This window comes from Cebus imitator, unplaced genomic scaffold (assembly GCF_001604975.1).
Source record: "Cebus imitator isolate Cc_AM_T3 unplaced genomic scaffold, Cebus_imitator-1.0 Scaffold185, whole genome shotgun sequence".
NCBI classification, from domain to species: domain Eukaryota; kingdom Metazoa; phylum Chordata; class Mammalia; order Primates; family Cebidae; genus Cebus; species Cebus imitator.
Window position 1 is genome coordinate 2,610,088 of NW_016107500.1, and position 11,283 is coordinate 2,621,370.

General features: G+C 42.7%; 1 long non-coding RNA gene across 1 annotated transcript; it reads left to right on the plus strand.

Annotated features, from left to right (window-relative positions):
- The first annotated feature begins 2,042 nt into the window (after positions 1-2,042).
- On the plus strand, positions 2,043-10,518 carry LOC108316253. The gene is made up of 2 exons (XR_001830257.1): positions 2,043-2,150; positions 10,200-10,518. It is a non-coding gene; the product is annotated as an uncharacterized LOC108316253 (long non-coding RNA).
- The last annotated feature ends 765 nt before the right edge of the window (positions 10,519-11,283 follow it).

The window sequence follows — 11,283 nt, forward strand, 5'->3', positions numbered from 1 at the left end:
TTTTCTAAAGCATACACTTTTCCAAAGTTGAAAATACTAAAGCAGCTTGCCCAAAGTCAACATTTTAAACAAATACCAAAATATAAACAAATGGCCAGCATGGCTGCAACGTCACCCGCAGCAGCCCCTGTTCGGTGATTGGAGGTTCAGTGGCCCTGTCTCTGGTAAGTACAACTTCCCACTCGTTGCATGGGTAGAAAAGCTCATAGTGAGGACCCCAGCCTGTATGCCAGCATCTCCCCAGAACCAGCAAGGCCTGGAGCACGTGTGAGGCAATGGCAGTGAATGGAAGAACAGCGACGTGTGACGTCATGAGGCCCACTGCAGGTGTGTTCTCTTCTCCTTATCAGGTAACTCCAGGCAGATTTAGAACATCCTTGGTAATCCAGACAAGCTTCAAGGCAGGCCTGGCCACATTGCTCCTATGTGTGCCAGAAAGACAACATCCTCTGTTCTGATGATCAATTCCAGGTAAGAGTCCTACAGCACACGGTCTGTGCCAGAGACTCTATTAACGCTTTAATTATCACCAATCACCCTGTAAAGAGGCATTAGAACCAGAGTGACTCCATCTTGAATGAAGGCTAGGAAAAGTGAGACTGGGTCTTGCTGCACTGCAGTCTCAGGAGTTCTGCATTCCTAGCCTCTAGATGCTTATGGTTAAAAGAACAGATTAATAATGTTTACTAAACACACCCAGGGTCAGGAATGCCCTGATATTCTGATATCTTGAGGACAAAAGCATTCCTAATTTTACTTTAAAGATAACAATATTGATTTTTGTATATAAAGTCATTAATGAAAATTAATCCTTTATCACAATCTCTTGTAGTAGAGCACATCTGCCATGATTTGTTGTTGTTGTTGTTGTTATTTTATATACAAACAAGCATTATACTTAGGGTGGGAGGCTTCTTCCCCTTATTTTTGGAAACACCCTGCTCTGCTTATGGAATATTCGTTCTTCCTTCCTTTCGTTTCCTAATAAACTTGTTTTTTCTTTATTCTATGGATTCGCCTCAAATTCTTTCTTGTGTGAGATACAAGACCCCTCTCTTGGGGTCTGGATCAGGACCACCTTCTGGTCATAACACTGCTATTATCGCTACCTTCATATGAATTGTGAAAAAGAGATGTTAAGTGGCGGCCACAGCTGGAGAGCACCAGGCCAGGCTGGGCTTGGATGGGTTCTCCTGGCTTCTGGGTCTCTGCTGTCACCAAGCATCTCCTGAAAGATGCTCCTGTCTTCCCCAGGGACCCCACTCAGGCTCTCAGAGTTCTGTGTCCTATTTTACTCAAGGAGTTTGTTTGGCTATGGATGTGGAGGACACACTTGCAATTGACACCTACAGGTCATTGTGCCGTAGTGTCTGATGAAGACAGAGAGGACTGTCTTCATCACACTGTTTTGGCCAAAACTTAAAAACTTACCACTTTCATGATGATTCTCCACCCTCTCCCTGCTCAGGAACACCAGCTTTCTGTGGGTGAATATCCTAACCTCCCAGAGGGAAATCATCACTGGCAGGGGCTGCCTTTTGTGGTTAAGAAGACCCTTAGCAGTGAATCCTAGTGCTGAGCACATGGCTTATGCTTGCTTTTCTTTCCCCCAATAGGGAATGAGGAAATGCAAGGGAATCACCTCATTTATGCTTATGCTCTGGTTTCATTTCAGTGCCTTAAAGAATGCCCTTAGGTTGCCAATCAAAGCATTAACAGTCGGCAAATGTTTGTTTCATGTTTGCACATTTCTTTTGGCAAACACTCAATTTCCTCTCTATCATTTCTGATCAAGGCTCACTCCTGTCTTGGGGGTAACTTGAAAAGTGAGTAACCAGGATTTTAGTTAACATAACCAAAGTCACACAAAGGAGCATGACATAAATGCTGATTTTGCCCCTGGAATGCCCTTGCAGGTAGCTTTTGTGTGCTCCCCGCATGGGGTTTGTTTATCACAGATGGAAAAGAACCAAGACAAAAACAAAACCATTTTGGTGTTTTAAAACATCATGATCAATAACCAGGTTCTACTCTAAACAAGAAAACTTTCTAGGATCACACCCTCCCAAAGGGAATGCTAACAAGTGTCTCTTGATCAAAGAAATCTGTGATCAAATAAGTTCCAGAAATGCGGGATCTGACCAAGCAAGGTGGATTTCTTGGAGCAGAACAGTCCTAGCCTTTATTCCGCTAGGGAATCTGCGGGTGGGGGAAGTCCCCCACTGGGTAGCCTAGGCTTAACAGAGAAGAGCTTTCCTGAGGGTCCTTGCAAGGGATCAGTATCTGTTAAGATATCATTTAGGAAATGATATACTAGATTACAATTCTAAAGGTGAATTGCTGTGGCTTTTGCTTGCAAAGCTCCAAGTGTTCTAGCTAGGCATACATAAACCAAAGATAAAATTCTAAGCCCCACAGCCAACTCAAAACCAGTTCATGTCATGACGGAAAAGGCGGCCAGTTATGCATGATTATACACCCCTCCCTTTAGGAATTTAGGCACAACAGACCAGCATTAACATGAAAATGGAGATCTTAAAACTGATGAAACCAACTCTTTGTGGCAATAAGAGACCCGAATTCTAACCTAACTCTGGTATAGCATCACATGACAGAGAACAGATTCTGAAGGAAATCAAAGTATCACACCCCATTACATATTAATATTTCTTTGACATATTTTGGAAGGGCTCTGTACAGCCTTCTCTTGTGGGGGCAAATTTGCATTTTGTAGAGAATCTCCTTCCCTTACTAGATCTTTTCCACAGAGTCTGACACCTTTTCAGGTCAGAAAAGAGGCATTTACCGTCTATTCTCTCTGAAGTCCGCTACCTGGAGGCTTCATCTACATGACAGGAACCTTGGCTTCTACAATCTCTCTTATCTTCATTCAAGTACATTACCTTTCTGCTGACTACAAAACTTTCAGCAAAACTTAACTCTTTCAATCAATTGCTAATCAGAAAAACTTTGAACGCAATCTATGGCCTCTGAGCCCCCTTGCTTCTAGATGTTCTGCCTTTCCAGGCTGAATAAGTGTACACCTTACAGGTATGAATGTATATATGCATATAGGTCTTTGCATACATTAGTAATACCTTGCAGGTATTAATGTATGTAACAACTGCCTCCCTAAACTGTGTAGAACCACGGTGTCACCTGACACCCTGCGTGTTATCAGCACCTCTTGAGGCTGTGTCTTGGGCCATGGTCACTCATATTTGGCTCAGAATAAACCTCTTCAAGTATTTTACAATGTTTAGCATTTTTTTTTCCATTAATACATGTAAGACAAAGTGAAAAATTAAGTAAATTAACTACATTATGCATTTACATCTGGAAAATTCCAAAGGTATGGTCTGTGATGGAACGATTCATGAGAAAAGTGCTTAGGACAAATATCATACCATTTAACAATGCTCCCCTTGGATAAGTATTGCTTTTTCTCTTCACAAACTCAAGTTTATACACTAAAGTTCTAGTCACATGGATACTAGAAAACATCTTCTGTAAGCAACCTGGCAACTCATTTGATGGTATATATGACGATCATATATATACATATATGTACATGTATATGCACACACACATGTTTGTGTACACAAACACACACATATACGTAACTATAAAATCAATGCCCATTTTTTTTTTTCTGAGAATAGTGAGGCATAATTCGTAAACAGTGGAAAGAAAAGAATGAACAACCAAATACTGTGCTTTAAAACTAATTTTGAATCATGATTTAATTCTTCTCATATATTTCCTGCTTACTCACTTCATTAATAAATGCACCAACTACCTCTGAACTGTACACTTAAAATGGTTAAACTTTAAACTGTTTAATTTATGCTATGTGTAATTTACTTCAACAAAAACAAATCAGCAGAAGCTGGAAGTATCCATAAATATTTATTGTCTCACCAGTCAAAAGGGAAATGGTATGCTTTGCAAAGAATAGGATTTATTTGACTGACCATAGTTTGCCAGAGTTCTCTATTTGCTGAAGTAATTTTAAGTAATTTATTTTTGTTTATGAAGTTAATGTCAAAAAAAATTTATGGCATCTTACCAAAACGCCATAACTCCAGTCTAATCATGAGAAGACATTAAACAAATCTAAATTGAGGTATATTCAACAAAATACCTGACATGTAATCCTCAGAACTGTCACTTACAAGGAAAGACCGAGAAGCTGCCACAATCAAAGGAGAAGAAAGTAACAGGAATAAACGCAACTTGAAGAATTGGCTGGGACCTGGTACTGCCTGGGTTGTGTGCCCAGGAAATCACCCTGGTGATGTGGAATCCTGCATTGGACAGAGGATGCTGTTCTGTGGAAAGACTTCTAAAATCTGAATAAAGCCTGGAATCTAGTTTCTAGTATTGCACTCATACTTTTTTCTTTTACTTTTGATAAATACACAACAATAAATTATATGTTGGGGAAAGAGAACCCTCTCTCTTCCCTGTTGAAGTTTGATATTTGAGTCTGAGATATGAACTGAAATAGGCTGATAAACAGGAGATAAGACATGCATTTATTATGTGCACGGAGACGTCACAATACCCAGCAAGCCAATGAAACGTATATAAGCTTTTTCCATGCGGGAAATGGAAGCAGGAGCTGTAGGCACCATTAGAAGGAAAGTAAATGATCTTTAGGGGAGGTGAATGGGCTTGAAGAACAGACAAATGCCGGGGACAGAGTCTCTCTGGGCTCTGGGTGTGGTGTCCACACCAGTTTTTTCTCCCATGAGTTACTCTTCCTTGTTTGATGGAATTATAAGGAGCAGGCTCTGGAGAACTGCATTCCCTCCAGAGGAACTTCCCTTCGTTTGGGAAGGGAACCTCAGATAAGGCCACTTGCCTGTGCGTCTGAAGTGGTAGAGGGGCAGGAGTCATGCACGGGAGTAGGGCTGTCATCGAAACTTGATCTTGGGGCTGCTTTTTTAGTTCAAAGAGGCCAGCATGTCAAAGCACAGTACTTTGGGCCATTGTTTTCTGAACCCCAACATACGTGTAGTGATAACATTAGAGGCAGCTGGGTGGAAGACACCTGGAAACTCTCTATAGCATCTTTGAAACTCTTCTATAAATTTAACAGTATTTCAATGTGAAAAAATTTAAAGTAAGAAAATAATGAAATTGAGAAATTTTTAAAGTGTCTTTCAAAAGTTTATAAATAAATGGGACTCGATCATCTAGAAATTCAATAATTTTATCTAGATTATCTAGAAATTGGATGCTTCTATCAACTTCAACTTAATTTGTTGGTTATATGTCAACTGAAACAGATGAAAGTTTCAGCCCCTCCCATCTTTGGTTGTATGTCTAGGGGAGGTTCATTAATCTCTTGGTGCTTCAGTTCCTCATCTGAGAAACTGGGTATTTTAGTCATTTCCAGCTGTCATAACAAAACCCCATAGGCTGTGGGCTGAAACAACTGAAATGCATTTTCTCAGGGTTCTGGAGGCTGGAAGTCTGAGAACAGGGTGCCAGCTTGGTTTGTTTCTGGTGAGGGCTCTTCCTGGCTTCCTAACAGCCACTGTCTTTCTTGCTTGTGGGAAGGGACAGGGTGAGTTCTCCAAAGTCTCTTCTTAAAAGGGCACTAATCCTATTATGCCCACCTGTATTTAGTGTGTTCTCACACTGCTATAAAGAACCACCTGAAACTGGGTAATTTATGAAGAAAAAAGGTTTAATGGACTCACAGTTTTGCAGAGTTAATAGGAAGCATGACTGGGAGGCCTCAGGAAACTTACAATCATGGTGGAAGGTGAGGGGGAAGCAAGCATCTTCTTCACATGTCAGCAGGAGAGAAAGAGTGGGGAGGAAGCGCCACACACTTTTAAACCATTAGATCTCATGAGAACTCTCTCACTATCCTGAGAACATCAAGGGGGAAAATCCGCCCCATGATACAGTCACTGCCTACAAGCTGCGTCCTCCAACTGGACATGAGATTTGGGCGGGGACACAAATGCGAACCGTATCAGAATCCCACTCACAGGACCCCATGTGAACACCATTATCTCCCAGGGCCCCACCTCCCAATACCATCACAATGGCAATTAGGGATTCAATTTATGAATTTAAGTCCATTGCACGGGGACCTGCACACCTACAAGGTAACTTGTTTCTGGTGAGTGACATTATGTTTACAATGTTCTATGAAGTTGCTGCCATGCGGCTGCCCTTCACTGAGCACCAGTACTGTTGTGACGGCTGCTGACGTGATTCCCCAGCACCTCTGTGGACATGGACAGTGATTCATGGATTTAGGTCCAGCATCTCCCTAACAACAAAAGGATGAGATATATAACTAATTAAAAAGTGACAGATGGTACCACTGTCAGGAATAGACACAGACTCTTGGGCTCTTAATTTAATCCAGATCATTTACTTGACACAAGTAACTTCGCATCCAGGAACTATAGGGGATTAAAAATCCATCCATGCCAGAGTGATAAGCCCAAGGAGTGCAGGACAGGGGACAATAATGCCACATTAGACAGGAGGACAATGCAGCCGGGAAGGCAGAAGGCAGAGGCTCAGAGGTTGTCTCCCAGGAGCTGGTCAGGGAAAGGCCTCTATTTAGAATGTGCAGGACTTGCTCAGTCAGGCCTGAATTAACCCGTTACTGCACACTCTTCTTGCACTTTAGTGGAGTGATTCTGTGACTCAGAACATGATCTACTTGAACATGATCTATTTGCCATCCACACAACAGTGATGGCAGCAATGCCACCAGAGTAGAAGAGGAAGGTGTCAGGGAAGCCTCTCCATGGAAGTGGGTTAGAACTGGATGCTGAATGGTTGGATCTGAGGGACTCACCAGAATATAAAGGGAACAAGAAGAATGCAATAAATACAAAAGCGTCTGGATGCCACGTCCCCAGGGATTTCAGGCTGGAAACTAATCGGGCTGGGTTGTTCTGTAGGTGTGCCTCTCTACATTTCTTTGTACATGGTAAAAGACTTGGGAGCACAAAACCAGCCAGCAGGTCTGTCACCACCACTTCATCTTGACTGAGCCCCATCTCCAGAGCAGAAGCTCAGAGCCAGGACTTCTTCCTCCTGGAGACACCATTTCACTCACCTCCTCTGTCCCCTGAGCTGTACATGAGGAAAGGGCTGTAACCAGGGAGTGAGTTTTTTTTCCCAAAAGGGCTGAATTTTAATGGATCAAGACTTGAATGTCACAGTACATGATGGTTAATATTGAGTGTCAACTTGATTGGATTGAAAGATGTAAAGTATTGTTCTTGGATGTGTCTGTGAGGGGGGTTGCCAAAAGAGATGAACATTGAGTCAGTGGACTGGGAGAGGCAGACCCACCCACCCTCAGTCTGGGTGGGCACAATCTAATCAGCTGTCAGCATGGCTAGTATAAAAGCAGGCAGAAGAACATGGGAAGACTAGACTGGTTTAGTCTCCCGGCTTTATCTTTCTCCTGTGCTAGATGCTTTCTGCCTGTGAACATGGGACTCCAAGTTCTTCAGCTTTGGGACTGTTGGTCCTTCGACCACAGACTGAAGGCTGCACTGTCGGCCTCCCTGCTTTTGAGGTTTTGGGACTTGGACTGACTTCCTTGCCCTTCAGCTGGCAGACAGCCTATTGTGGGACCTCATCTTATGACGGTGTGAATCAATACTTCTTAATAAGCTCCCCGTTATATAGACATATATCCTCTTAGTTCCTCTAGAGAACCCTGACTAATACATAGTGCCTTATGCAGCTTTTATTCCAATGAAGTTACATCTGAGAAAGAGACCAAACAGGTGGTTCTCCTCTCTGCTCTTCAGAGGAGAAATCCACTTGCCTTCCCGGTGACTGACAGGCTCTGAGGTTCCTGTCTCATTGTCGGTCATCCTTTTTCTACCCAAACTCGACAACCGGTCAGGACACTCAGAAGCTCAGAGAAGTGTGCGCTTTTCTACATTGCTGGGCAGCTCAGTGCTCATCCCCCTGAAGCTCCCAAGGCTGACCCTCATGTCCTGCAGGAAGGACATTTCGGCTGGCCCCCGACCCTCAGAAAGCAGAGCCTGGGGTAAAAAGCAGGTGCCAGTTCTTCATGAGGTGCTGAGGATGGAGGAGAAGGAAAACGAGAAAAGAAAGCTTGAAGTATAAGTGGTGTGATGTCCAGCATTGTCCCTGCTCCAGAAGCCCCCAGGAGACTCACCAGTCTCTCAGCAGGTGGTCCCGTGGTCCACAGGACTTCTCCAGGAGAGCTGAAGGGAGGAATCGCACCACAGATAATTCTGGGGAGGGAGAGAGGGAGTCCTTGATCTACCTTGCTTCTTCCTACCTCCCTCCACCTTAGAATTGCTGCCTTATAAGCACTCCCAGTTGTTTCCTCCTGTCCTGGGCAGCGGGAGGCCAGGCCAATGTCCTGAGTCATAGAATCGTGTCAGTGTCAAGAAGGAAGCTGACCAGACACAGGCATAGCACAGAGCAGGAGGGAGAAAGACAAGGGTCAGAGGAGGCTGAGAAGGGTTGCAGGGCTGAGCTCTCAAAATGTCCCTAGAAGTGTTTTCTCTTTCCCCACCTTTGTCATTTCAAAAATGGTCATTCGGGCATGACACAGCAGCACTGGGCCAGAATATTCAGCTCACCAAAACACATGCTCAGCTGCTGTTCTGGATAAAGGACGTGAGGTAATGAATAATTCCTGGAGTTTCGTGGAGAATTTGGCCAAGTTTTAAAGGCACTGGAAAGAAAAACATTGTTTCTGCATGTTAGTGAAAGAGCAGTAAAGAGCACTGTAGGGCAGTGTGGCTCAGCCAGGGAAACAGGACCCCGGAAGAGGAAGTGTGGTCTTGATTACCTGGGAGACGCTGGCGATTCTGATGTGGAACCTGCTCCTTTTTAAGTACCACCTCAGTGCCATTAAAGGAATATGGCTGTGAGTGAGTTGAATAACATTTCCATATGCGATCTGAGTGCCTTAGTGCAGATTGCCAGGTGCAAGAGAGTGTAGTTTTCATTTAATAATAACGTTTGGGTTTTCATTTCTGTCTGGTGGCATTGTTTGCTTCCTTTGGGCTCCTGGTTTAAAGTGAAGGGTTCATGGATTGGTCTGACATTAAATCACTAACACAGCAGACACCAAAGTGAAAAGAGTCCCAGGAAGGGCCACAAGCCCAATGCTCTTCCCTTTTTGATGGTTTTCGTAAATCCAAGCATTATGCTAAAATTAAAACGGCAAACTCAAAACCAGGCAAAGCGTTGATCTAGAAGAAAAACTGGTACATTGCCGGAGAAAATAAAGAGATAAATTAGACACTAAAGCCCATTTAGACTGACAAAGGGTGGAGAGGCAGAATTCAGAGGAAACAAAGGGAAATTATGCACTGTGCACATAGACACTGGGGATCGGGGACCACAAGGCCACACTGTTACCATGAAAAGCAGACTGTTAAATTTTATGATACTGGGAGACAAACGCCTTCCAAGAAAAAGTAAAAAATCCCACTAGGTTTATACAATCCGAGCCAGCAAAGTTTATGCTTTCAGAAAAATGTGTCTGAAAACGGGGGATTACAATACAAACCATTATGTACCAACCGCCTGCCCCCGCCTGGGGTTCCATGACGGCTTTCATAGATAGACATAAGAGATACTGAGCTCTGATTCTGCGGTGGACGGGGGTTTCTTTGCCTCTGGTGGAATTCCTTTCCCTCTGAAATGCCACTTTTCTCAAGACGATTTTCTTTCTCCCTGTTTTATTGTCTGAGTAAGACTTTACTGTAGGCAAGGAATCTTTGGCTACACTGGGCAGTGCCAAGAACAGTCAACAATAAACAAATAGTCATAATATTCAGCAACATGTCAGTTATTGGAACGCATAAGATAATTGTGGAGCAGGCTGAGGGGCTTTGAGTCTCTTTCCCTCCAGCCACGGAGATTGCTTGCAAATTTTCCTTCACGTTTTAAAAATATTGAAACTGCTCCTTAAATATTTTAATGGCGTTTTGCACCCTCACTTTCCCTTCAACCCAGCTTTCTGACTTAGCTCTAATAGGACACAAAACTTTTGTCATCTCTACCCAGCACTGGCTTCATCTACTCACAGTTCTATTGTTTACGTATATTGCTTATTTCTTAGTTGATATTCTGCACGTATCTATCTGTGTCCATGATATTGTCAACTCATAGATTTTGTTCTCTCATGCTTTGACTCTGTGCTCCTCTGTCAGGCAGCAAACCCTGCAATTTGCTTTTGAATCCTACAACTGAGTACTTGGATGGATGAAGTGGCTGCAGGGTGCCTCTGAGGGATACACGTGAAGGTGGAACCACTGTGGAACGGAAGCTTCAGAGAAGTCGCTGTCTCCATGGACCCATTGCAAACACAATGACCTGATGAGGAGAGAAATTCCATCTTGGAAAAAAAGAGACAGCTGAGTCTACAGGGTCCCTATTTGTGAGTTTAAGACTTTATAATCAATTTTGAAAGATGGAATCTAATAGAAATTTAAATTCTGTCTCTATTAGGGCTCATCAAAAAGGGGCATATGTCGTAGTCTTTTAAAATTCCTTCTCGTGACTCTACTTAAATAGACTGAAATGAATTCTGTTAATATACTTTTCCACATTCTATGTTAGCTATTTTATGCTTTGAATTATCACATACACAACATTCAGTACTATTTTTAAAATAAATATCCTAGAACCCCACCTCATCTGATTTGCTGAGATTTTCCATTTAATTTTCTTTGACGTGGCCTCTGGTAATGTGATGTGCCTGTGTGCAAATGTGTGTGTGTGTGTGTGTGAGTGTGTGTGTGTGTGATATAGGTGTGCACAGGTCACCCTGGTACAGCAGGGGATTAAGGAAGCCAACCCCTGCATAGAAAAAAAAAAATCATGCATAACTTTTGACTCCTCAAAACCTGCATTACTGATAGCCTACTATTGACTGGAAGCCTTACTGATAACAAAAACAATAGATTAATGTGGATATTTTATGCATTCATAACATATCTAACTTTCTTGTAATTTAAAAAATAATTCTAGGCTACACAATTTATCTGTGAGTTTTTAAAAACTGTTGCAAATCTCCAAGATTATTAGATTGTTCTAAAATATTGATTGAAAAAAAATCCACATATAAGAACCTATGTAGTCCAGAGTCAGCAGGCATTTAATGGGGTTGGTCGGCTGGGAGACTTATCCTGAAGCTTTTGCTGATGTAGAATACACGGCGTATAGAGTACAAAACAAAATCAACGGGAAGAACGCATTTCAGTGGCATGGAAAGAATGTTCAAAATGAAGAAAA